Source organism: Hermetia illucens, chromosome 4, assembly GCF_905115235.1.
Source record: "Hermetia illucens chromosome 4, iHerIll2.2.curated.20191125, whole genome shotgun sequence".
NCBI lineage: Eukaryota > Metazoa > Arthropoda > Insecta > Diptera > Stratiomyidae > Hermetia > Hermetia illucens.
In genome coordinates, this window is record NC_051852.1 from 169,213,386 (window position 1) to 169,235,756 (window position 22,371).

Genomic DNA, 22,371 nt, shown 5'->3' on the forward strand with positions numbered 1-22,371 from the left:
TACCGGATTTGATTGCGATCACAAACTCAATCCATGTCTCAAGAAGACCATGGGGTCCAGCATTAAGTTGATGCGGACTTAGGACCCCACAATTCTCAAAAAAATATTTTCAGCTCTGGCCGAACTCTGGTCAATAAGGCAGATTTGCGCTCAATATAATTCGTAGGCATGCCGTGCTCTGCGAATTATATAAAGGAGTATTTACCATCTGCGAGCCGCTTCGGTCACGCTGCTCCCAGGGCAGAGGTGAAGCAATGTCTGACGATTTGCCTCTGCCATCGTAAAAAATCGTAAAGCCGTCATCGCCTGACATTTTTGTAAAGTTTGGGTGCTAAGCCCTAAACGAGGGGTCCGTCGACCAAAAAAAAAAGAGGGAGTAAGTTGCTCCCCACTTGGTCCGGTCTGGCATTAGGTTGATGCGGACTTAGGACCCCACAATTCTCAAAAAAAAAAAACATTAACAATGTTAAATCCGCTTTCGCTGCCATAAATCTGGAAATGCAAATATCTCAACACCAACATCAAGTTAAGATTGCTTCGCGCCAGTATTATCTCTGTGGCACAACATGGGGGTAGTACATAATAATTTGATTTGATTTGAAGTTTATACTTTCTAGCCTTCCTCCTTTGCAAAATTACCATAGTAGTATTAGGACAAATGACAACTAAAATATAGGATTCCAGCAAGAAAACCATACAAAGCATTCTCCAAAAATTGGAGAATCTAGATATTACTAGTAGGGCCAATGCGGATTAGTTGCCACATCAGGAGAGGTGCCTCATTTGTCCTTAAATCTCAACCCCTATCAAGAACTTTTGGACTTACTCTCCAGAGCCAAAGGCATGATGTCCAAAACTTTTGGGGTTGTTCAGAAAAGCTGTGACTTAAAACAGTCTATTAAAAAGAGCACCCCACGTATTTACTATAGACGGGAGGATGTTCAGTTTCCGAATAAACCGGAAGAGACTGGACCAATGTTGAAATGCTCAAAGTTGCAGACGACATGATTTTCACGTGCCTATCTAGTCACTGTACATATACTCTCCAGCCATTGAATAGGAGCTTCTTTCGGCCATTTAAAGTATATTTTAATCAAGAAGTACAAACATGAATGCTGAATCACAACAATTAAGATATCAAGTTAGTGAAGTGTTTTACAAGGCCTCCCTCAAGGGTAGTTGTGCTGGGGACAATAATATCATAATAAAACAAAAGGCAGAGAGCTTCAGTGTACATTGTGGAAATATCACCAATCACCGATATGTATCTATCACTGCAATTGATAAATCTTTTTAGGTCACAATCGCACCATATTTGGCAAACCAACTGTCTGTTCTTTAGCAGAAAAGAGCACACTGATGAAGAACAGTTGGTTGGTTTTAAAAAACAATTGGGAAAGGTTAAATTTTCTACCCCATCCCCGGAAGGAGTGGAGAGTTTATGGAAATGAAAGGAAAAGTTCCCACGATGAAAATTCGTGACGGGCATCACCCCCCCCCCTTTTTTACGAAGCTATGGCTCCTCAAAGCGGTCCTTTTTATATCATGTTACTAATTTTCAACACCACCCCGTAAAGGGGGTTAATGAATTGCTTTACAATATCATAACAGTCAAATCTAATTTTAAAACCCTTAACATCAGGGAAAAATAGTGCGTCTCTCAAGCTCCGTTGAAAAATTGCGGCGGTCTCCAAAAAGTTATGGCGTTTCGAATGGAAAGCATTTTGATAACATCATGGTAAAGTTTGATTTGCTAACCCCCCTACGGAGGGTTGAGGTGTGAAGGAAGGTAAAGAGGTGAAGAGGGTGTGTGGACGGAACAGGAGAAATTCCTTCTTCATCCCTGCTAAAAGCCCGTGGCGGTCACTACTCCTTAAAACATTACCGTGCCGGGGATATTTTCTATCATCAATAAGCTTGTTATTAGAGCAAGTATCGCTGCCCCAGGGGGAGAGAGAAAAGAGCTCTCCTCTCTGTAACTTTTATAACTTTTTGCACATCCAATCCACTCATGAGGAACCATAACTTTTTAAATGGGGGCTTGGTGTGATCGCGGCAACCCTACTCCCGAGGTAGGGTTGAAAATTCAAACTTTGAAAACTTTCTAAGGGGGAAAGTGGTTGCAACGATTTCCCATCGGGGTTGAAGAGAGGGGCCTCCCCTCCCCCCCCCCCCCCCATAAGCTCCTCATCCCTCCGCCGATCTGTACCAAAAAAATTTAGTCAATGAAAGGAGAAATTGTCGTTACTTTGTTACCTTTATTTGGTGTATGCTCTCGCAAAACTTCCGGCAATTCCTTCCTCCTAAGTAAAGAGCTCAGGAAACCAAAAGCCGGACGCTTCAGATATGAAAGGTTTAGTGTATTTCTTATATATTTGAGTGCACATTTACCCCATTATATATATCTGAAATATTAAATTGCAGCAAATTTGGCAAAAGAGGCAACTTTGACCTGTTAAAACTATTTTAGTAATAGTGCGATTGGTATAATCATGCTTTATGCTATAGCCTATATTACTGCAGTATTTTATGATTCTAGGATAAACTTAAGGGGAGTTCCTAGTCAATTCCCGAAAAATATAGCTGTATACTATTATTAACTTTATTTAAACAGATATCGGTGTGGAGAGTATTTTGAGGCCTAGATACCATGTAGTGCAGATTTTTCACTTGAGAATTGGTCCGTGAAAGAAATGATCACTTTCGGTCCCAGCGCGCAATCCCCCCTCCTTTCCCCAGCTGATGTCAAAATAAACACCGGCTTCGGAAGATACTAATCGAGACCTTTTATTTGATACCCCACATGAATATATCCGATGAACAAAAAATTGCCCCCCCCCCCCTTCTGCTTGTATGGGGACCCCCGTTTAAACTCAACGTAGAACGATGCTCCTTACTGCATACAAGGGAATTCATAATACCCACTTGTTTACCAAATTTCTTATCAATAGAAGCAAAAGTTTCTGAAATAATGATTTTAATAAGGTTTTGTTATATTCAAAACCTTAAAAATCATGAAATATTATAATAATAATTGATAGCGCAGCAACACAATTTGGAATCTAGACTTTGCAAAGAAACACAATCATGAATAGGTTGAATAATACCAGGAATAACTTGTTAAACTTGGGCTATTTTTCTGTAAATCATATTTTTGCCTACAACTATATGTGACAATAATAATTGCAACACACCCCCGAATTATCAATTCCCAATATATACATATATCTCCTTTACAAATTTCGAATATAAATCTTAACATTGTTTATTTTATCGTCATTTGTGTCTACCATTTTTGGCGCCTTCACGCCGTCATTTATTATGAATTAACCTTTGTTCAGAACCGGCAAATTACCCATAAACCACCAGATAAATAGCACCTGCTCACGTACGCAAACAAAAAGTCCTCTAAATACACCATAAGAAAAATCTTGACCTACTCTCATAAAAAAATCTTGAATCTTAATAACTTCATGCCAGTTTGCCCATCATCCACCGCATATCATTCACCTCTCCAAGACACACCTCGGTTCGATGGGGTAAAGACCCAATAAGAGATGGGATCCCCTCATTATCATATACCTATCCTCATATGTAATATAATAGTTTTGATCTTTTGACTTGTTACATAAATATAGCATTTACATCACAAAAAATTATAATAAATGCGAATAATTCAAAACTATCCGTAATTGGGGATAAAAAAAGATATTTGTGATGCGTCAATCCAAGAAGTTTATCAGGTTTTCTCAGGCATTTTGGGCAATTATAAATGATAAATTATCTCCGGGGATGATTTTGAATTCAACGTATTTAGTTTTTTATTCCTTAGAGAATGGACTTGAATTCTTGGAAGGAAGATTTGTTTAGTTAGATTTATAATTTACGAATTGTCCTCCATTAATGATATAATAATTTTCTATAATCATATAATTTTTAAAAGAACCACGTCTGGGAGATACAGAATCCTAAATTTCCATCTTAATGTAGCAGAAATAATTCCTTTCGATTATTCGTTTATTATTTTCATTTCAATTCAAATTCTATTCCAGTAGAACATTTTTAAATCCATTTTTGTAACACGACCCCTTGTGCAGTAACATAATCTGTCAGACAAAATTACCGGTTTTGAAATCTAAATAAATCAACCTAATTTAGAAGAAATTAACATACAAAACATTGAGCCCCAATATCAGTGCGTGCACTTGAAATCGAACACCAAACCGCCTTGATGAAGCAAATCGTTGCCAAAATAAGGTGATTACTGAAAACTCTAAAAACCCCAATGGGTAGTAGTAATCAACACTTTACATAACTATTAATTAAGCGAGATATTTAAAATGTTAAGTAAATAATCAATGAAAACCCCAAAAATGTATTGGCCCAAGGTCTTCACTTATTCAACTGAGTAAACTTCATTCAAGGTATCTATAATTGTGGTAAACAAGATAATAGCAATCAAACCTATCTTAATTCCTTTATTAAAATATATTGAAAAATATTAGGAAAGATTTAGTCTTATCCGAAACACAATGATAAATTGTTGCATCACTTACCTTTAGGAGCACTATTATTACTATTCCCGCCACATCCCTGCGCCCCCAGCTGAAACCGGCAAGTTCAGCAAAGGAACCCGGTCCGTGATCCCGTCAATGTTGTTACCGAGAAAACCTAACGCCTCGCGGACGCTTTTTTTGGAACGCCCCCCTTCCCCCCCCCCCCCCCGTTCCACGGAAACTTTCAGTCCCAACAAGGAAACCCCCCGTCCCGGACATCAAGCTAGAAAGAGTGCTCCCGTCACTGCAGGACGTTAAAGGGACCCTCACATGGTGAGTGCAACGGCCTCCGAGAAGTGTCCACCCCAATGAGGACCTGCGAGCATGTCTCGAGGACTCTGAGGGTGCCCACCTCCGGCGTCGTGTGTCGTGAAGGTTGAGCCGGCCACAGTCCCCCCCCCACCTCCCTGAGCAAATGGAGCATGCTGGAGTCGCTAAACGCTACTCAGATATCCAGGACAGGGTCGGCGGTGAGTTGCAAATTCTTCCCATACACCATCTCCGCGGAGTTGGTCGTAAACTTCTCTCGATGGGCTGTGCGAAGGCTGAGGGGAACGAAAGCCAAGGGAGGCAACAACGACGAATCGTCGCGATCTACTAAGGCAGCCCGTGCCAACGTTCTAGCATTCCATTGGACTGCGGATAATATGCAGTGGTTCTGTGGCGTTTGAAACCCAGGAGCTTACCTAATTCCAAAAAGAGAATAGACTGAAACTGCATTCCCTGGTCCGTGATGATTACGGCTGGAACACCAAAGAGCGTGATCCATTCTCGACAAGGGGCCTCGGCACATAATTGTTCCGTAATGTCAGTCAAAGGTATTGCTTCAGGCCACCGCGTTAACCTGTCGATAATTGTGAGAAAATACCAATCCGTACGAGCCTCACATAGGGCCAATGATATCGAGGTGGATAATGTGGAAGCGCTTGGTCAACCGAGGGAATATGCCTGCTTCCTTTTTTACGTGCTTGTTGATCTTACATTTCTGGTACGTGATGCACTGTCTAACCCAAGAGTTTAAATTCTGGTCCACGGACGGCCAGAAGCATTTACCGATGGACTAGTCAGTTCGTCATTCTGATGCCTGGGTGTGTAAGATCTTGTACTGCAAGAAATACTTCCTTGTGAAAATCGGTCGGAGTCAATGGTCTGGGTCTCTTGTCTGAGGTCTCGCAGAGTGAGTAGCAGCTTGAGCCAAACATATGAAGCTCCTTGAATTTGTATTTGGAGTTTGTCCTCAGGCTCGAACTTCTGCGTCGTCTTTCTGCACCTCGACGATTTTCGTATAATCGACCACGACGGGACTGTGACCTCCGAGATTCGTGACAAAGCATCCCTAACGACATTGTCTTTCCCAGACACGTGTTGGATGTGGGAAGTAAACTGGCCTTGGGCAGAAAACAACGATAGAAGTTTAACATGCCCAAGAACCTTCAAAGATCCTTCACCGTGGTTGGCAGGGAAATGTTTTTGATCGCTTCAATCTTGTTTGGGTCTGGTTGAATTCCGAGAGAAGTGATCATGTGGCCGAAAAATTTCACCTGCGGCTGTAGGAATTTTCATTTTTCAACGTTTAGAACGAGCCCAGCCTCAAGAAGACATTGAAAAATGGTCTCGATATGATTCAAATGCTTAGATTCGGAAGAAGAGGCGACCCAAAGTTTCATAGAACAGAGTGGATGAATCTCTGAAATGTCTGCGCAGTGTTGCACAGGCCAAAGAGTCCGAAAGGTGTGCAAATAGCCGTTTTCGGTATGCCTTCGGGAGCTATAGGGGTCTGGTGACACGCCTTGGTCAGATCCAAGGTCGTGAATGAATGTGCAAAATTGTGGATGAGTGGAATAATGTATCGGTCGGGAATTGTCTGAGCTTTCAAACGCCTGTAATCTCCGCAAGGCCTCAATTCACCGTTTGGCTTAGGTACCGTATGCAGTGAAAATGACCAGTATCTATTGAAAAGTCTGCAAATATCCTGTTTCATGAGATTGTCGAATTCTTTCTTTGCAACAGCTAGCTTCGTGCTTCACCAACTAGGAAAACTACTTTCAGTAATAATGTTCCCATATTTTCGGAGGAGTTCGTGAATGCGATGGTCGACAATGTCCTCGAAAACAATGGAAAGGCTGTCGTTTGCGCAGGTAGAAGTATTTCCTGATGACTTTAAAGAGGTCGCTGGGTCTATCAAGGCTTTATTCTTCCCAGCCCTTTTCGGGAAACAGACCTCAACCGTGATTGAGATCGATATCTACCTCCCGAATGCAAAATACCTGCAATCGCCGTCAGTTTGGAGACCGCGTCCGCAAGTGTAGTTACCATTGACCTAAGGTTTGAACTCCCGACATGTGTCTTTAGACCCTTCCACGACCACCGGGCGTGCGTACACCTCGTGGATTTTGTTACCCGTAACGGACAACACCTCCAGCGACCCCGAGTCCGTGCAGGACAAGATAGCGCGAGTGCTCTCAACATCTCGACATGGTGTTGTGAACCTAGCTCTGCCAAGTTGGTAGTTGGAGCCTGCATCAGAAGCTAGCCCCTTCGAGAGCATAGTCGGGTAGTATCCATTGAAACGGCATCAGTAGATCGCGCACATTCCGAGCGAACACTGATCTCTACGTGACTTCTAGGTTCAACTAAGCGTATGTCTGGCCTTAAGGAATTTGTAGCTGATGAGTAAGAACTATGTTTTCAAGGGTACATCTGTTACTGATTATTGCGACCTGTTCCTTTGCATACGATGCTCTAGAAAAAATCCCATGGAAATCGTCAGCGAATGCATGGAAAACAGGCTGATGGAATGGGAAAAGTTTCTTGTCTCCATTTCTTTACACAGGCAGGCATGTACAGTAACAGAAGACGCCCTAAAGCAGAAATAACCGCGCTTTCCACTAAAAATACCGCAGATAGTCTTAAAACGCATCTAAAGCAGGCTTCATCCAGGTAATCTTCAGGGCACAAAAAGGGCGAAAAAGGACAAAAAGGAAGGACCCCGCGTCGATAGAAGACCGCCTGTCTGAAATGAAACCAGATACGAAAGGTGTTACGACAGAGGAAAAACGAGGAAACAGAGAAGGACCGAAGGAAAGTAGGAAGCACATCAACTTACAACACTGGCGGATATTGATTTGGGGGTGACTTTACCCTGGGGTATTTGAATGGAACATACTTCATCCAAACTCGAAATGGCGACGAGAGCGGGGCTCGTTGTTTCAAATACTGAATCTAAGCCAACTTGCCGCCTAGGTTGCTTAACTTTCACACCGGAGTCACTGGTATTGTCGAGTTCGGGTAGACTTCTTAACAAGTGGTCATCAATATATCTCGTTCAAAGTGGTCGACGCTATCTCTGACATGCCCCCAAATCATAGCGTTAATGAGAAGGGTGCAAATAAGGTGAAAATGACGACCACCAGCTATAAGAAAACAAGTCGGGAAACCGGAAGCTTGACGCTTCAGGTATAAATGGTTTTGGGGTTCCCTATGTGAGAAGCATAACGTAGTTCTACATTGGCTAAAATTCGGAAGTCCTAGGATGAATTTAAGGGGGGTTCTTCAGTAAATTTCTAAAAGTTAGTAACATACTATTAGTAAGTTTATTTGAGCAGATATCGGAATGGGACATATTTTGAGCACCACCCTGATTTTTTTCAGATTTTTAGTTTGGGTAGTTTCTGAAAATGAGTCCTGTCTCACTTTAAGTGCATACATTTTGATTTCTTACTCACGCACTTTGCAATTCACGCCAAAACTAATGTCAGTTTCGGAAAGTACAAATCGAGACCTTTCATTTGATACCCCACATGACTACATCCTCTAAAAAAAATTTTGAATCCCCCCTTTGGATGTATGGGGAGCCCCCCTTTAAACTCCACCTAAATTTATGCGTGGGATTTCATAGTTCGCATCGGTCCACCAAATTTCGTTCGAATCGGTTTAGCCGTGTTTTGAACTGATGGAAGTCTGGATGCCGATGGTTTGGAATGCACGGTCAGGATCCGTTTTGTTCCCCGCGAAATTTGTTGGTTTTTCATATTTTCAAAGGGCATACTATTGACCACACCAGCTTTTCAACGGTCCATGACATCTTTCCTCAAACATCTCCACTACGCTGATGGCATCTATTTATTCTTTCACCGAGTTATCAACCTTAATAAAAGGATTCTCTATTTAGAGAAAGATAATCATGGACGTTTTGATAGAAAGGCAGGCAAGTGATAGTAGATAGGTCACACATTAAGAAAGGTTGATAACTCCATAGAGGGTTAAACCCCAAAATGGAACCCACCATGACAGGCTGGCCGGCAAATGGATGCCTTTAGAACTACGTAGCGTAGAACAGTAGAGATTTTTTTTCAATTACGAAGAACTAGTGCTCCAATTACTAACCCATCCGGGCACTAAATACAGATCATATCACAGTACATCTATTTATTTATTTATTTATTTAATGAGGACAATACACAGAAAGCAAATTTTTTATTACATATTGTCCTCAGAGGGAGGACCGAGTAAATGGCATATTTTACGTTTGAAGCTAGAGAAGGACATAGAGTCAAATGACCCAAGCTGTAGGGCATTGTAGGACCGGCAAAACCTCGGGATCGGAGAGTGAAAGTAAATCTCGAGCTCCGCGAAGGGTACATCAAAAATGTCCGCATTACGTGTGTTATGAGACGAGGCGATACGGAAAGTAATGTCCGAGTTGGCGGAGCAGTCCGTCAGACCATTGCAGAGTTCGAAAAGAGTACACATATCAAGAAAGATACGGCGTTGCTGTAGGGAGGAGAGATTGAGGGTGTGGAGTCATGACGGATAATGAACCCGTGGAAGGTTCTTTTTGTAAAAGAGGTTCCGGGTGAATTTGCGTTGTACAGCTTCAAGAGCGCGGCAGTCACGGATACGGCAGAGGGAACAGACTACACAGCAATATTCAAGGATATTTCTGACAAGGGAATTGAAGAGTGTTAAGGAGGGCTGGATTGAGGTAAAGTCGGAGGAGGAACGTAGGATAAAACCAGACATTTTGGAAGCTCTATTGATGATTTCAACGAAGTGGGAATTGAAACGAAGTTTATCGTCGAATATTACACCCAGGTCTTTGAAGGAGGTCAGTAGTGAAAGGGGCTGTCCACTGAGAGAATAGGAAAAGGAGAACTTGTTTGCACTGATGAAGGGAACAAGTGGTTCCCGAAATATCGGTATTTGCAAGAATAAATACCCACACCAACGAAAAAGAAACAACAAGTTTTTATTATTTCAATTAATTAATCGTTGGAAACACCGCATAATTTCACTCTGAGGAAAAGGATGTTGGGGAGGGTTTAAGTAAATAGCGCATCCAGTGGCATTTGTTGACATTCAGTGTTAGCTTGTTGACCGAACACCAACGGGCTAAATTATCAAGGTTGGACTGTAAGAGAGCACAGTCCAACGGAGACGAAACAGAGGCAAACAATATTTAAGATCCCTCATTTCTTAAACAAAAAAAAAGAAGCTACATGCTTGAGATATAAAAGATTTATGTATTTCTTATGTAGGAATATATGGATGCACAGCAGTTCCATTTAGTTTACCAGATTATCCCGGTATTAATTCTACCAATGTTTACACTGCCGAGCTGTTACCAACGGGCATTCCCGACATATCTTTCTGCCGACGTCGACACGATGTTGTGAACCTGGCCCTACCAAGTTTTTAGTTGAGACCTATATCAGAACCCACACCCTCCAATACGCTGATCGGGTAGTGTCCATTAAACCGGTAATAGTGGATCGTGTCACTCTGAGCAAGCGCTAATCCCTCCGTAGGTTCCCAAATCAGCTATGCGTAGGTCAGGCCTTAGCTGCTTTCGGCAGTACACTTGTCCATGATTATTACGGCTTCCGCCTTTACAGACACAACCGCAAAAATAGTGGGGAACGCGGAAAATCTAGCTTTGTTGATCGTAGTACGGAAATACGTCGCTTACCCCAATGCACAGCGAAGGACTTGCCAATAGCTGAAATTTCCGACAAAATTCTAGAGTACTCACGTCCAAATACAAAAGAAGCCTTGCAAAGTGATGCTCCCGCCAACGGAAAGTAAGACTTTTTCATAAATCCTCAACAATATCCGCGCGGGCAAAGCGTAGTTTAGGTCCCAGGGCAAAACGTGAATTGGTACCCAGGACACCTGCTGAACCAACAACCAACAACTCTACTACCAAACTCTATCTTCACGTGGTGATCCCTGGGAGTTCTTTCTTAATGAAAAACTTCAGACGGAGAAGGATGAAGGCGAGTCGTCCGCACCTGAAAACGAAACAAATCGTACCAACTGATCCTCCAGGTTGAGTGCTGACAACCCTACACGAAAAACCGACGTTGCATAGCCTCAAAAGGAACCTCGGACAAGATGGACTTTAAAATGACAAACCCGGCAACGAAAACGGAATAACGATTTTCGCATTTTCTCATGGAACGTTCACTTCCTGTACAGAACGAATGCTGCTCAGCAGTTATCCGACACCCTGTCCCAATATAAGGCTGATTTAACATTTGCAAGAGTTGCGTTGGACAGGTACCGGTTTCCTGGAGAAGAGCCACTACACCATATATTATAGTAGCCATTCAGTAAATCATGTGCTCGGAGTAAGTTTCTTAGTCAGCCACAAAATGAAACTTGTTGTTATCAGCTTTCAAAACATAAGTGAACGACTATGCACTCTGCGTTTGCGAGGCAAATTTATAAATATAAGCCTCATTAACGATCACGCCCCTACACAGAGTCGGAGAAGGATACCTTCTACGAGGCAATAGAACGAACCCTCGAACTAAAGTCTGCCCCAGGTATGATATAAAAATCATACTTGGGGATTTTAACAGCCAAGTAAGGACGGAGCCCGTATTCAGGCGATACGTTGACTCCCATAGCTTACAATAAAATACAAATGATAACGAACTTCGGATTATTCAATTAGCAGTGTCACACGAAATGGTTGTTGAAAGTACTTGATTTGCGCGGAAAGCGGGACCACTTTCCTCCAAGTTCACCACGTGTTGAACGAAGGCCGCCACCTCTCAGCCTTAATGAATGTCAGAACATATAGGGGGGCCAATATAGACTCGGAAAACTATCTCGTTGGAATGGTGCTCCTGGCCCGAATAACAGTACAACCTACAATCCCCTCTGAAAATCAGATGAGAGATAACACTGAAGCCATCCGTAACACCTATAAGAGGGAAATGGATGCCGCAATAACCGCAGTCACCATAAATTCTGGAGATGAAGTATGAACAAATGATCTTCACAATCACCTGAAGAGCGTTATCATTGATACGACCACAAACATACTTGGTCTCAGCCCGGAGTCGGAACGTCTGGTTCGACAATGAACGGAACGAAATAATGCCACATACCGAGTAACGATGCATTCTCAAAGGATGCCGGCACGCGCGGAGACTTATCACGAACTCCGGCGAGCGGAGAAGCGACTTCACAGACAGAAAAAGGAAGCCTGGGAGAACCAACAAGTTTGTGAACTCGAAAAATACAGGGAGCAATCGCTCCAGGGGCGGAAGTTTTACCAACAAGCCAGCAGGATGAAGCCTTACACACCTCGATGTTCATCCTGCCGAGACAAAGAGAGAAATGTGATTTCCGACAGAATGGGCATATTGGAGCGATGGGTTGAGTATTTTGATGAACTACTGAACAACCAGAACATCGGCAAGTTGGAGATCCCGCCATGGTATCACGTTGCTGAGTAACATCTATAAGATATTCTCGTCTATCTTGCTAGGTCGGATAGCCCCATACGCTCAGAGTATCATTGGCCCATACGAAGAGGCTTCACTCCAGGCAAATCAGGAACAGATCAGATTTTCTATCTGCGGCAAGCGATGGAAAAACTGTTGGAATACGGCCATCAGTTGTACTATCTTTTCATCGATTTTAAAGCCGCCTATGATAGCATAGCCAGGGTAAAACTGTACACGGCCATGAGAGAATTCGGTATCTCAACGAAATTGATAAGACTGACTAGGCTGACCGTGACCAGCAGAAAAGCAGCAGGATCACTCTCAAGACCATTCGACATCAATAACGGTCTACGATAAGGGGATGCCCTATCATGCGTCCTCTTTAACCTGGCCCTCGAGAAAGTGATCCGTGATGCTGGGGTAAATGGTAGAGGTACGATCCTCTTTAAGTCCACCCAACTACAGGCCTATGCTGACGATATTGACATCATGGGAAGATCGACCCGAGACGTACAAACTGGCTTCATCCAAATCGAGCAGGCGGCGATTAGGGCGAGATCTTGGGGTGCATATCAATGAAGGCAAGTCAAAGTATATGGTGGCAACCTCAGCACCGAAAACCAACCAACCAACAACATCAAACCGCACTGGTCAAACGGGAAGAATAGAGATAGGAGACTACAACTTTGAGACCGTTGAAAATTTCTCTTATCTAGAGTCGAGAGTCACAATCGATGACAGTTATGACGATGAAATCTGCGCACGGTTGTTGGCTGCCAACAGAGCCTATTTCAGCTTACAAAAACTGTTCCGCTCGAAACGTCTCACCATAGGGTCAAAGCTCTTACTGTACAAGACAATGATCTTGCCAGTCCTCATGTATTCCTCGGAGACTTGGGTTCTTAGCAAGAAAAATTGCGAATTCGAGAGAAGAATTTTCCGTCGATGTCCCTCCCCCCAGCCATAACAAGCCCTGTTGCCATTTAACAAAACGTCCAAATGATCAGGAGGGAGCATGCACCAGAATGTCAAAGTAGAAGTAAGCTAAAATTAGGGCTTGCAGCGCGATAAATAAAAGCAAAGCTTGCTGCTAGCAGGCAGACCAGAGGTATTGACCGCTTCCTTAAAGGGGACATCTATCCTTGTCGCTGGAAGGTGGCGAGGCTCGCGCTGATCAGCAACAGCCAGCAAGATCCTGCTATCTATATATCACTGGAGCTCCGTTACCGTGAAGTGAGTAGGTAGGTAGGAGCAGACTAATTATTGCTGTGGAGCACCGTTTCAATGCCACAGACTCCTTAGACCATGGAGAGGGTCAGAATCCAGCCGGCTTAAATCCTCAGAGCTAGTCCGTGCCCTTTAGGAAGCAGGATGTCGCCACTGAGTACAAAGCCTTAGTGGCTGCTTGGCTGGGAATACCCAGAGCTCCCGAGGTAATTCCTCTAGAATGTTTCTACGGCCGTAGTGATTCGCTGCCCAGCAGACTCACGTTGCTTGACAAAACTGACTTGACAATACAAAAAGTTCATATCACAGTATATCTAACAGGTGCAGTCGGCGCGGGGGTTTTCTCGAATACATACGGTGTATCCAAGTCGTATGGTCTCCCAGGTTTCACCAGTGTATTCCAGGCGGAAGTACTGGCGATATTGGAAGTCTGTCGATGGCTGGAGCGTGATTCGAGCCCCAAGCGTAACATAGCCATTCTTACCGACAGCCAAGTGGTCATCAAGGCCTTGTACTCAACGACGACATTTTCCTGGTGGGGCAGTGCAGAAACGCGCTCAACTATCTGGGCGGCACGCTCAAGGTCACTCTCCTCTGGGGGGGGCCTCCCGGGCATAGGAACATAGAGGCCTGTGAGGAGTGGCCAGATCTCCCATCAGGCGCGACCCCAGCTGGCGGATAGGGGCATACCTATTGATGTGTAAATATGTGTTCATGCACTTTTCTTTTTTGATTGTGCATGGGCTAGTGTTTGCTCATCTCTGGTGCGCGGACCAAAATGGCTATGGGAAGGATACCCAGAACATAAAACCACCATGGAAGACGAGAAAAGGAGTAAACTTACGGTGCAGGGGCTCGGAACCCCAGTACCGGCGGCTTTTGGGAGTGAGCAAGCGGGCTCCCGGTCGTCGACATCCCTCGACCGCAGTGCCTCGGTGGTGGACAACTTGGCCACCTTGGCATATAATGCTACAAGTGATTTGGATCTGGAGAAGGAAGTATTCAAGCGAAGTACGACTTTACCGAGAACACCAATAACAAGACCAAACAAAGATGAAATAAAAGCAGCTTTTTGGGCAACAAAAACCGTGACAACACCCACCGCACATGTTCAAGATGCTCGACAGCAGGAGGTGCTCCAGGAACAAGGAAGAGATCCATTCAAAAGAAGCTCATCAACTTTGAGATCTCCACCAATGCCAAAGACAATGAAGGATAAAGTACAGGCCAAAAGTGAAGGACCATGTAAAAGGAGTAACCCTGCCGGGACTTATAGGGACCAGAGTCCCGATCCGGAGGAATTACTCTTCACCCACCTTGGGGCAAAAATAGTTGAGCTGTCCGAGTTTATCAAGGACAAGCACAACGTGCACCAAGCCATAAAGAATATGGTGAGGGCTATTAGAGTTCTCTATAATAGATCACAGATGGAGGAAAAGAATAATAAGAACACGCCGAACCCCGCTGTGCCAACAGTATCACAAGCGACCCAAGTGACGCCTAACCGTACTACCATCGAATCCCAGCGAAACAAGCGAGTACGTGAAAAAGAGGGGGATCCTTTAAGTAATCAGCAGGCGCCTAAGAGAAAAACAGCCGGACAGGACATCCGGAAAACCAACACCAACAGGTCAGAAGGAAGAAACCGTACAGCGAATCTAGGAAACTCGACCAGCGTTGCGAAGTCTAAGACCAGCGAAAACGATGGATGGACTAAAGTTACCAACAAAAAAGCGGAACGAAAGGCAAAAGTGCGAACTCGTCCAGATGTAATTGTTATCTCTAGTAAGGGCAATCTGTCCTACGCGGAGATACTCAAAAAGGTCAAAGCGGATCCCGACCTAAAAGATCTGAGCGGAAATGTAAACCGAATCCGACGAACCCAGAAAGGGGATCTCATGTTCGAGCTGAAAAGATCCAGCGTGGGCAAAACTGATGACTTTCGCACTCAAGTGAAAAACTCACTTGGGGAGAATGCCGCAGTGCGTGCCCAAAAACATGAGATCTACCTTCAATGTAAGGATCTCGATGAAGTAACATCGAAAGAAGAAATTTGTATTGCTCTGAAGGAGCAATTCAAGTTGAAAGAACTCACCGAGGAGTCTATTGTGGGCTTACGAAAAGCCTATGGTGGTACTCAAACAGCCACAATACGAGTACCAGCGGAGGCAGCACAGATGTTATTGGCTGCCGGAAGGGTTCGGATTGGATGGGTTGTCTGCCGTTTAAGGGAACAAATTTCACTGAAGAGGTGCTTTAAATGCCTCATGTTTGGACACTTCGCGAAGGCTTGCACCAGCAGCATTGATCGATCCGATCGATGCAGAAGGTGTGGGGAGAAAGGCCATATTGCCAGAGAGTGCAATAGGGACCCCAAGTGCCTATTGTGCGAAGTAAAAGAGGGACAGGATAACCGGCATATTGCCGGGAGTGGTAAATGTCCAGAATTTAGGAAGGCGCTCACTGCAATGAGAAAATGAGGTTTATTCAAATAAACCTGAATCATTGCAGGGTCGCTCAGGATTTACTTGAGCAGGCCACGTTCGAATCTAAGATGGAAATCGCCATCATAAGCGAACCGTGTAGACACCGTCACGGTGGCATATGGGTCAAAGATTCGACTGGTGGAGCGGCGATATGGGCTTGCGGTCGACAGGCCATACAATGTACTGCAAGTCAGGCAGGCAGTGGCTTCGTGTGGGCGAAAATAAGTGGTGTATATGTATACAGCTGCTACGCCCCGCCAAGTTTGACACTGTCTTGTTCTTGATAATCTTGTTCTCGACGCGAAGGGACGAAGTCCAAAGGTGATTGCTGGTGATTTCAATGCTTGGGCCCTAGAGTGGGGTAGTAGGGAGTCGACTGCTAGGGGGCGCAGTTTGTTAGAAGCTTTTGCGCAGATGGACATAGTTTTGGCTAACGAAGGTGCTGTAAACACCTTCCAGAAAGGGGGGTCAGCCTCAATTGTAGACCTGACCTTTGTCAGCCCTTCGCTGGCGCGTGGTATGTCCTAGTGCGTCAGTGAACGCTACACCCACAGCGATCACCAGGCAATCTTCTTTGAGACATATGGCCACAGGCCAAAGTGCTATCATGCCCGAAACCGAGAAAGATTTCAGGCTGGTCTGCAAAATCTTTGGATGAGGAGACCTTCATAGAGGTGTGGTTAGATCAGCCTGATAAAGCAGGCACCTCTACGGAAAGAGCCGTCCATTTGGCTCAATGCATTGCCAAAGCGTGTGACGCGTTCATGCCTAGAAGGTGTCCATTCCCCAGTAGAAGACCAAACTACTGGTCGAATGATGAACTGACCGGCCTTCGATCGGCCTGCCACCGAGCCAGAAGAGTGGCTCAGAGGGCGGTAGGTAGAGTCGAACAAGGGCAAAAAGAGCGTGTCTATAAGGCAGCCCGCAAAAACCTCAAGCTCGCCATCCAGCGAAGCAAGAGGGAGTGCTTTAAGGAGCTCTGCTCAGAAGCGAACATAAACCCGTGGGGGAATGCCTACAGAATCGTGATGGGACGATTGAGAGGCCCTTCATCTCCGCAGATCACGTGCCCCACCCTCTTGCTAAAAATCATCCAGGGGTTATTCCCCCCGCAAGAGGAGAGCACCGAAACATTCCAACCACCTCTGAATGTGGCGGCAATTCCGCCAGTCACCAGAGACGAGCTGTTGGATATCTGCGGTAGAATAGGAGACAATAAAGCGCCGGGCCTGGACGGAGTACCGAATAAAGCCCTTAAGCTTGCCGTGAAATCCAGACCGGACATGTTTGCTGACTTGTTCGAAGCGTGCATGTCCGAGGGAATATTTCCAGTGGCATGGAAGCGGCAGAAGTTGGTACTTCTGCCTAAACCAGGTAAACCTCCAGGTGAACCATCCTCATATCGACCCATATGTCTTTTGGACACGGTGGGGAAGATGTTAGAGCGGGTAATCTATAATGGATTACTCCCGGTTGTTGAGAGTCAAGGTGGCCTTTCAGACAGGCAATATGGGTTCCGTAAAGCCAGATCAACCATTGATGCCATCAAATTAGTTACTGGCTTGGCCGAAGATGCAATTTACGGAAAGGGTAGTACCAGCAAATATTGCGTGGTGGTAACCCTGGATGTGAAAAATGCATTGAATTCGGCCAATTGGAATCTAATACGGAAATCTTTAGCGAAGGTTGGTATTCCCGCCTATCTCGCTGCTATCGTCAATAGCTATTTAACTGAAAGGAGGCTCTGGTAGTAGTACGTTGTACGTTGTTTCCGCGGGTGTCCCGCAGGACTCCGTATTGGGCCCACTACTGTGGAACATCATGTACAACGATGTATTTAATCTTCCCCTTCCGGGGGAAGCCACAGTGGTGGGTTACGCTGACGACATAGCACTGGTTGTTGTCGCAAAGCATCTCGAAGATGCTGAGTTATACTCAAGTGAAGCAATCGGTGCTGTTAAAAGTTGGTTAAAGAGCTCTGGTCTGACACTTGCGGAGGAAAAAACGGAAGCGGTGCTCATCACTAAGCGCCGGAAGAGAAATTACGCCTGCATTAGAATCGGGAATCATATTATCACTTCCAAGCCGACCATCAAATACTTGGGAGTGGTGATAGACAAGAAGCTTAGCTATAAGCAACATGTGCGGTATGTTTGCGACAAATCATCCACTGCAAGTATGGCCCTGGCAAGGATGATGCCGAACGTTAGAGGGCCACGGCATACCTCTAGGTTCCTTATAGCCAGGGTAGTGACCTCGATCATGTTCTATGCAACCCCAGTTTGGAGGGAGGCGTTGTGGATGTCAGGGAACGCTACCAAACTGAGTTCAGTCTACAGGAGGACAGCCCTGAGGGTATGCTCTGCCTTCAGGACTGTCTCAGATGATGCAGCATTCGTCATCTCTGGAATGATGCCGATTGACATCTTGGCAGATAAGATGGCGAACATATACAATGCAAAGCCAACCTCTTCCTCATCGCGGACGAAGAAGACTGAAAGGGAGAGATCCATAAATAGATGGCAAGAGCGGTGGGAACGCTCGGGAAAGGGCCGGTGGACGCACAGGCTCATTCCTACCATCAAGGAGTGGTTGGAGAGACGACATGGTGAGATTAATTATAATCTCACCCAGTTTCTCACGGGGCACGGAGGATATCTCCAATACCTTCATAGGTTTAAATTGGAGACCTCATCCGACTGTCCAGATTGCAATGGAGTCCCAGAGGACCCAGAGCATGTATTCTTCCACTGTCCGAGATTTGTGGAAGAAAGGAGGAATCTAGAGGAGACTCTAGGGGAGGTGCTGGTACCAGAAAATCTGGTGCCGAAAATGCTAGCACATCAAGAGAATTGGAATGCGGTAAACTTCATGATCGCATCTATCCAAAATAAACTGCGAAAAGCAGAGGAGAGGAGAAAAACGCGGTCACGTGCGCCGCGTATAGAAGAAAGGTGACAAAGCTAGAGGGAGCTGACTCCGCCCCGTGATGTAATACCTTATGGTGGTTCCGCGGGGCAGGGAGGGAGTCGGGGGTGGTTTTAGTGGGTAAAAATCCCACACGCTGGTGTGTCCAAACCAGTGTCTTTTTGAAGATTTTCACCTCCTCAACAAAAAAAAAAAAAATAGGAACATAGAGGGGAATGAACCGGCTGACGAATTGGCCAGGCAAGGCTCTGCTCTTGGCAGTCCCTCGGCGATTACAGTCGGTGTTCCGCTGGCGGCTGTCGGGAGCCGAGTCTACTCGCACTACCTAGCAGCCGCGGGCCTGAAATGGCGAAGGGTTACAAGCTGTGCCAAGTCAAGAAGAATTTGGCCCGCTTATAACATAGCCCGATCACGAGAGCTCCTGTGCCAGACGCGTGCAAATGCATTCAAGATTACGGCGGTCTGCACGGGGCACTGGCCCATAGGGGACCATGCCGCTAGGCTCGGCTTACCCTACAACTCGCATTGCCGAAGCTGCGTAGAAGGAAGGGAAACCCTCATGCACTTTCTCTGCGATTGCCCAGCTCTGGCTCGAGTCAGGCTGCGGACACTGGGTAAACTATTCTTTGGGGACCTCAGCTAGATTTCCAACTGCAGGGTGGGAGAGCTGCTTTCCTTCGTGAATGCTACGGGCTGGCTCTGAAGATCCGATCCGGCTGGACTCTGCTTCCCTGCTCCCATAACAACAGTCACGGTCTTAGGAGTTTGTGGCATCAAAACGGCGCACCAAAGCGCTAATTGGGCCCCTCGGAGCGGCCACTGATACCTACCTACCTACCATATCTAACAGATAGTATCCACACTCAATGGTCCCGAATTTGCGAATGTATTGAAGAGTTTATCCGAGCGCAAGAACCTTTACTAAAGTGCATCTAAAGTAAATTTCATCAAAACATTTACACTTTCCATATCAAAGTCGCTTTGCCTGCATTAAATAATAAACATGTTGCATATTGCAATAAACAATAAACATAATGCGCAACATACCCATTGAAACGAACTCGTAACAACACTGTTCAAACTAAGATTCAATAAAAAAATTAATATCCGCTCTTAATTAGATATTAAATAAAATAAGGAATTCACTGCGGGGAACAAATCTTTATACATCCTAGATCTCAAACCTGAAGATAAAATTCACAGAATTAAAACAAAACGAAATATAAACTCAGATATAAATTGTTTTCCATTTTTCAATATATTTAATATCGAAACAGATGTTGACCAGATTTTTTTATGTGGAATATCTTTTTCAAGCTTTTTATTCTTGTGCAATATGCAAGCGAATTTGTAAATGTAAAGTAAGTGGAAAAGTCCAGACAGCGAAAGTTATGGTGATAAAATCTATATCCATAGTTCTGTATGAAACACTGGAAATGTATCTTTTTAGGTTTCTGTGTGATAGCAGAGATTAGATGCGCTATCAAAATGCTTAAGTGTGATAGTTAGCTTATGGCATTGAAAAAGTTCTTAAATTATTCCAGCAAAACTGAGGGTATTTTTTGAAATCTGATATTTTTGCATTCATCCACTTGTTGGAAAATAATACTTTTGTAAGGCAATTTCCCACTGTTGCACTCTCACAGATAAATGCTTTAGAAGCAACAATCGAAATTAAATATTTTGCGTGCATTTTCGCTACCCTGAACATGCAGGTCAAGCTTCCAAGAGGGGGTTGCTATCAATGATGTCCCAAAAGTTTCTTTGAGAATAGATTCGGCAAAAAACTCAAGACCTTGGGATTAGAAACTTCCTTACGAAAAACTGAAACTATCTATTGCAAGCCTAGTATTGTATCATTCCCAACTGAACAACAACTGAACCGGATCCATTGCGGAAATGAAACATCAAATAACTTGAAATTGTTCCACTACGGAAACTGACCATTTTCCCCAGTAACTGCACTGCAAACTGGCTAATGCAAACCCCATAATTTCATCAGAATTAAAAGCACAAAAAAGTAAAATTCGCATAAACGTATTGGAAGGAATCCACAAACACTATCCTTAATATTTGAATAATTGCTTCAAAATCGATAGTGCACTACCCTCCTCTCCAATCCACGAACACTATATATGAAGTTTCTGGAGGTTTCGATATGGCAGTGCAAATATTCCTCATGAACGACACTGTTACTAACCAAACGTTGCAAATTCTTCGAATATCAATAAAAAAAAACTACACACCGTTGTTGCACGTCCACTAGTCCAGAGTCTCCTCAGAAGTACCAGTACCGATCTTAGGAAGAACTATCTTTCAAATAATAGGAAACCTTAATTGCAATTGAGTGACAACGACTGATCCTCAGGTCTGATCTAAGACTGAATTTCGCGATCACAATTACCAGACTATGTAGTTAACCTGGATGGACAACAAATAAAGCAGTAGCAGCAACAGCTACAACAATAAAAGTATAAACAGCGAGTTAACAGTCTCGCCTCACGAAAATGTGCAAAATAGTAACATTTCCCTCTATGAATTCGCTATACTCACAGCCAGATAAGCTTGCATGGAGCACCTATAAAGCGAAGAAGACCCAGCCATAGCCAAGTTTTATGTAAAAATGCCCCCGAACATGGCAGTCACGCATCTGTCGAGCGCCGGAATGATCTATTTGTACACCGTTTTGGATTTTCTTTAGCCATCTCAACCCCCACCTACGGTTTGTGTAGTTAAGAGCAAGTTGGGCACACGGCGCGATCGCAGACGCGACAGTACCGCTACTTGTAGAAGAGCAATCAGCAGATCCAACAGGTGATCGGGCTTTGGCCCCCCTGTGCATTCCTTTCAGAGCTTTCGCCACTTTATCTAGTAGCTCTGAAGATTGGAGATTGGTGAAGACGGTAAGATACTTGATGCCGGTAGCCGGTACCAGGGAACACCATAGCAGTTATGTTTTCGTCTACATATGGGTTTATTATGCAAATAAAAGGTGAACATTTTTGAGGAAAGCTGTTGATTGTCCCGTGCCACAATTCTGCCAATACTGGTTTCGTAGTTTTTCATTAATCACTGACCAATAATCAGATATAATGAAATAGCATTTTGGCCTGGAAAAAAGTATCTTTTGAATACAATTTCACTACGCTCCAAAAGTAATCTACCTTTTTAAGGTTTTGTTTGCAAAACAAAACCTTATTACATCGGTTCAATGTCCACGCCTTCCGTTCTTCGCGTCCTCCTTACGCGCTCCGCTCTTGCCAGTTCCTCTTGTATTCGTTTGATGGCGGTTTTCACCGCACACCAGTTTCCCTCCGATTTCAACATTTCCCCGACGATGTTCTGCGGGCTTAGAGTGGTTTTCAGGGAGTCTTCCAGACTCCTCCTTTCTGAGAGAAATCGTGGACAATGGAACATAACATGCTCCGGGTCCTC

The 22,371-nt window shown here is 44.5% G+C and overlaps 1 protein-coding gene across 1 annotated transcript in view; it reads right to left on the reverse strand.

Annotated features, from left to right (window-relative positions):
- LOC119655613 (sialin-like) overlaps positions 1-21,423 on the reverse strand; it is an 83,714-nt gene extending 62,291 nt beyond the window's left edge. Inside the window, exon 1 of the mRNA XM_038061583.1 lies at positions 21,183-21,423. The gene's annotated coding sequence lies outside the window, so the exon portion shown is untranslated. The remainder of the gene's footprint in view (positions 1-21,182) is intronic.
- Between the last annotated feature and the right edge of the window lie 948 nt (positions 21,424-22,371).